The 5,712-nt window shown below is 43.2% G+C and overlaps 1 pseudogene; it reads left to right on the top strand.

Moving 5' to 3' along the window:
* Positions 1 to 272: 272 nt before the first annotated feature.
* LOC147443432 (aspartic proteinase nepenthesin-1-like) lies at positions 273 to 5,335 on the top strand (annotated as a pseudogene).
* Positions 5,336 to 5,712: the final 377 nt, after the last annotated feature.

Genomic DNA, 5,712 nt, shown 5'->3' with positions numbered 1-5,712 from the left:
TAATTATTCTCCCATCTTGGCTTATCGTGGTCATGGCGTTTGGCCAGTTGAAGCTGAAGCCGTCCCGTAGCCAAGACGTTCTTGGAGGCCTTGTTGAAACTCTGCCAAAACGCACTTTCCGTCTTCATGGGGTAGGCGAAGGCCTTGCTCGAATCAAAAGTGTCGCAGTGCTTTTGTCATGGTGGGCTGGGCCCCTTGGGTGGCCCCTTGGGCACCCTAGGGCGTCCAATTAAGAAAAAAAAAAAGTGTGAACACCCTTCTCAACTCCAGCGATGGCGGCCGATGACTGCGCAGCAAGAGAAGACGAAGACGCTCATCGCGAGTGCTCCGGCCCTTCTCGGCTCTGCATGCAGAAGCGAAAGGCGATGCTCCCGTTGAGGCGCTCCTTTTCGGTGTCGCCCATATTGCAAACTGCGCAGGTCGATTTCGACCCTCCCCTCTATAAGGGTTCTTACCCGTGTAGGTCGATTCCGACCCTCCCCTATGTAAGGGTACTTTCCCGTGCTTACCTTCTCAGTCATGCCAACTTGAGCCTCTATGGAAGGGGCTGCTCCTGCGGCCCTATCCTCTTCCTTCTTCCAAGGAATCCTGCCCACGCCATGGCAGGCAAGCTCGAAGCGACGAGAGAGAGAGAGTCCGAGAGAGAGAAAGAGAGAGAAGAATGCTCTCAGCCATGCATGAATATGAAGCAAGCCCCTTCTCCTTCCCTCCTCCATGGCCTTCCTCTCCCCTAGCTTTGATACCAATATAAGGCCTAGGGTAACTGAACCTCGGATCCTCCTCCCTACCGCCCCTTATATAGGCTAGCTCCTAGCACTTTCCCTAAGCAGATCCCTAGTCCGCACTGGTCCAGCCGGCCCTTGGCCTAGGTCCTTGACCCCCTAGGTTGGGCCTTGCCCCGTAGGACCCTTGTCCTGACAGCTTGAGTTTAAGTGTAAATTATTTGAGCATTCTGTTAGTCCGGGATAGTCATGCATGATCCACATTATAATGCCTCTGATCAAAGAATTTTGTCGACCTGTGTGTCGGCTCATATCCACCACTTCTATGCCAATCCACAATTGCTGTAGCTCTTCCAATAGTGGACGAAGATACACATCCATATTCTTCACTTTATACCGCCCCATCACAATCAAGCTTAGCCATAGGTGCCCCTTCTTCGTAGTCAACCACGGGGGAATGTTGTAGTTGACGATGACAACGATGGGCCATACACTGTAAGATGTTGATCTTTGACCAAATGGATTTACGCCATCCATAGCCAGGCCTAGGTGCAAATTTCGAGCTTCCGTGGCAACATCTGACCATGTTTCATCTATATGTTTCCACGCTGCACAATCTGTAGGAATCCGTAGCACACCATCCGAAGATTTATTCTCCTCATGCCATTTTGCTAGGGCGGCCATGGACTTACATTCGAAGAAATGCTTGATGTGAGGAAGCAAAGGAAAATATCACAAAACCTTTTGTGGAATTTTTGTTCCGTGGAGATCTACTCGATATCTCTCGGAATCACATTTCGGACACTTGTCCATGTCTATGTATTCCCCTCTGAAAAGAATGCAGTCGTTAAGACAAGCATGGATCGAATTGTAATCCATCCCCAAGTTTCCCAAGATCTTTCTTGCTTCCTCTCTGGAATCTGGCATCACATTACCCATTAAGAGAAATTTGGGGTTTGAAGAGGACCTTTTAAGGATTTGGGATTTATGGAGCTCCTTCAATAAGAAAAGGGCTACCGTTACCGTGACAAATTTGTTAAAATGGAGGTTTCTCTCACTAGAAGATCTTCCATATGATCTTGACATTTAAGGTGAAACAAATTTTGATAGGCTCGAAGTAGAAAATAGCGGGAGAATATGAACCCCCCTCTCTCTTTCTCTTCTTCTCTGTCTGTGGCGCTACTCTTTTGCATGTCGAGCCATGGATTCTTGTGGCATATAAAAGGCTTGCAACGAGTGGGTCATTAGCACAGGTCCGTGAAATCTCTCTCTCTCTCTCTCTCTCTCTCTCTCTCATGTGTGTATGTGCAATAGTATGAGATGGAAGGATCCATGACCACCAACTTTTGTGCTTTTATTCTTGGCAGACCTTATGGATGTAGCCACTGTTTAACACCCTCCGAAAGATTATCCACTGACTTACCCTGCTTCTTTCCCTTCCCATGTCCACAATCACTTACCACATGCTCTCTCTCTCTCTCTCTCTCTCTCTCTCTCTCTCTCTCTCTCTCTCTCTCTCTCTCGATGATTAGAACTTGCAATGTATTCTTATCCTTGCCAGCTAATGTGATGAGCAAGATTACTTTCTTACCAGGTAAGAGTTGAACTCGCTTGAATAATTATGCATTCTATTTACAATAGCTTTGCATTGTATTGTTTGGAGGCTTTGAGAAAATTAAGAGTGTTTCTTTGTAATGTAAGTGCTTAGATTTAAAGATGTTACGTGGTAGACATTTGGATTTTGGACAAAGATACAGACTATGGAAGATTTTACTTTGGTGCAGGCACTTGCTTCCCAGGTCTCTTAAGATATGATTACATTTATTTTAGGAATGTTGTGAGGTATGATGTTGAAGCTTGTTTAAGGGCTCATGCAGCAAGTATGTGTGTGAAGCTATATAGAAACTTCCTAAAGAGGGCCATATATGATGACGAAAAGCTGGTGGGCATTCTCTTTTGGAAATTGCAAGAATCCTTGGTATGCAGGTACTAAAAATAGGGGAGAGAAGCAGTTATGGAACAAAAGGATACCACAAATGGAACATGCTTGTATCAATCTCCTCATAATTGTATGAGCATAATATTTTCTTGCAGTCTTGTCTTCTTCTAAGCCATTTCAGCTTATGCACATTTTTGTGTTCATTTGTACTGCATGTTCCAAGTGTCAACCAAGTGCTGTTCTCACAAATTCAAGTCATTTGTAACAAGTTTTTCCTTTTGCAGATTTTCTTTTTCAATGGCCTTTGCAGGGGAATAAAGGAGCTGCATTTATTGGATGTTCAAAAAATGGCAAGCAAATAATAGTATGGCACATTTTAGTCATCATTTAACCAGGTAAATCTTTTACAGATGCACTTTCTCAATGGTCTTTGCATCTGAGAGTAACTAGTCTATAAAATGAGGAAAAATGATCGCATCATTGAAGACAATCCCTCAATATTTCAATAAAACAGGTGGAAAAGAGACCTATTATGAGGTCTGTATTCTATACGATCCTTGTTTAGACAACAAAGTGATTTTGGAATCATGGAATATACCAAAATCGTAAGTGTAGAAGAGATGTGAGGGGAACTATTCTAAGAAACTTTTATGTGGCATGTGTGTTATGTATGATCACTTGTGTCATCCTCAGGTAGAAGGAGTGTTGGAGACTCTACCTATGCTTTGTAATCTATTGTATACTCTTCACAATGTTGGAGACTCCTCTGGTTCAAGATAAATTAAGTGTTGTGCTTGTTGCCTACAAGAAATAAAATGAAGACTAAGAATCTTAAAGAGGTGGGACCCGTAAGGAGCTTGTGATGAACAAGGGCTCAACTGAGAAGCACTATCTTGTATGCACACACGTGTTGTTTGAAAACACAAGGCTTAACATGGTATGTTGTTTGGTGATCTTGTAGGAAATATTACGACAAGATTCCTAGCCGACTACACTTGAAGCCTGATTTCAAAAGAAGGATTTGTGCCAAGAACATAGGATACATGCTGAGAATTTGCAAAGCAACAACACAATTCATATGGCAGGAGTACATTGATTAGAATGTATGCAAAGTGTGGTGCCCTCACAAAACCACAAAAATTTATGATGAAATTCTTGTCTGAAATGTTGTGTTTTGGATGCAGTAACATGATATGCTCAATGTTGCTGGTCACTAGGTATGTTGATTGTGGTGCCCTTACAAAAAGGATAGATGATCTTCTGGTTTGGAATGCAAGAATTGAAGGATATGCCCAGCATAGCTGTCAAAAGGATGCTCAGGCATGTTTACAGCAGCAGATGCGGAGGGTAGGCCTTTCTCCAAATGCCATCACTTATGCATGCATCTTTAAGGTCTGTCGCAGTAAGCTAGCTATGATAAGATTTTTGGTTAGTGGCCCTTGGAAAAATATCTAGTGCATGGGGGTTCTTTGGTCAATAACCGCTACACATGTCAAGCATGCAAGAAATGCATGATGAAGGTGAAAGCAACGAGTTTTCCTTTTGTAACCTCACTCAATACTATTCAGAAGAAGGATGGAAACTGAGTTTTAATGTGGGTTGCTTCAAAAGAACTCCAACGCCAGTTTGACTCTTGTTGTTACACTTATCGCTATACCAACTAGGCCAACACCCATGGCCAATTTGGCAGTGACACTCACACTCTCCTCTCAATAGGTAGATGTATGACAATCAAGCTTTGTTCTTTTCTCATTTCTTGCCTTTGGGTTGCCAATATTCTTCTCATCATCATCATGTCTTATGTAGAAAGAAATTTGACAACATTCCCCGGACTTGCTTTTGGATGCAACTACAACAATCAAGGCAAATATGGGGCTATTGCCAGATTGGTGAGCATGGGGCAAAGGGCCCTTTGCCTCCTGTCGCAGCTCAACCAGGATCTAGGGGGCAAGAGCTTCTCCTATTGTCTTGTCTCTCCAACTGACACATCCTCTAGCAAAGCCATGACTCTGCTCATGGGAAAGGAAGCCACAGAGAACACCTCGTCAATGGGCTTTATGCCCATGCTTGTGAACCCGGCTGTGGTAGCGGCTTTTTACTACATTGATGTGCTTGGGTTCAGTGTCATTAATCGGAGGCTCAACATCCCAGCCAACACATTTCAATAGACTCCACGGGAAGAGGGGGCATGATCTTCGACTCAAGCACTATATACACATATATGACAAATGTTGTCTTCGTTGCATTGCAGCAAGCATTTGATGCATCTATGAGGCTGCCAAGATATACAAACCATCCGAACTTGCCCCTCTATTACACAACAAGTGGGTAGCCAAGCACGACAATCCCACCCTACACTCTCCACATGCAAGGACTGGATCTAGACCTCCCTCTGTAGAATTACTTCATTCTAGTGCATAACGAGGGGAACTATTGCCTTGCCATGATCCTCATTGTTGGTGGCATCCAGATTATAGAAAACATGCTCCATCAAAACTACAAGGTGCTCTACAACATTGATGATGTGAAAATTGGCTCTGTATCCCATAACTACCTGTGTATGCATCTACTAAAAGCATATCAATGTTGGTTAGCCTTGCCATTGTTGGACATATCTTGGAATCATGCACTTGATGGAGCGTATCTTGTCAAGTACTTAACCTTCATGCTGTAGCTGCCAATACACAATAAGTCTCAAGTACAACATTCTTTTCAACAATGTATGGCTGGAAATTTGGTCTCATGATTTCAAAATGTCTTGCACAATGTTGTAGGCCTTCAAGATGAGAGCATGTGTGAAATGTATTTCGAGAGAATTGTGGAGGATTGCAAGCATACATGACAAGGGACTTCAAACATAAATGTCAATCAAATCACAACCATGTCTAGAAGCCCATGTTCTTAAATATTTTTATGATCATCCTTTTAAGCCCATTTCAACATTTTGTTAGTGCAAGGAGCCTTCAAGTTGCAAGCATATGTGATAGCATCTGAGGAGAAACCTCACCTCACATCTCTTTGCATGCCTTTACGGTGAATAAGAAGTTTTTG

Source organism: Adiantum capillus-veneris, chromosome 14, assembly GCF_014529385.1.
Source record: "Adiantum capillus-veneris isolate H3 chromosome 14, ASM1452938v2, whole genome shotgun sequence".
Lineage (NCBI taxonomy): Eukaryota > Viridiplantae > Streptophyta > Polypodiopsida > Polypodiales > Pteridaceae > Adiantum > Adiantum capillus-veneris.
Note: the sequence above shows the minus strand (reverse complement) of the source record. Positions and strands in the feature narration are given on the sequence as shown.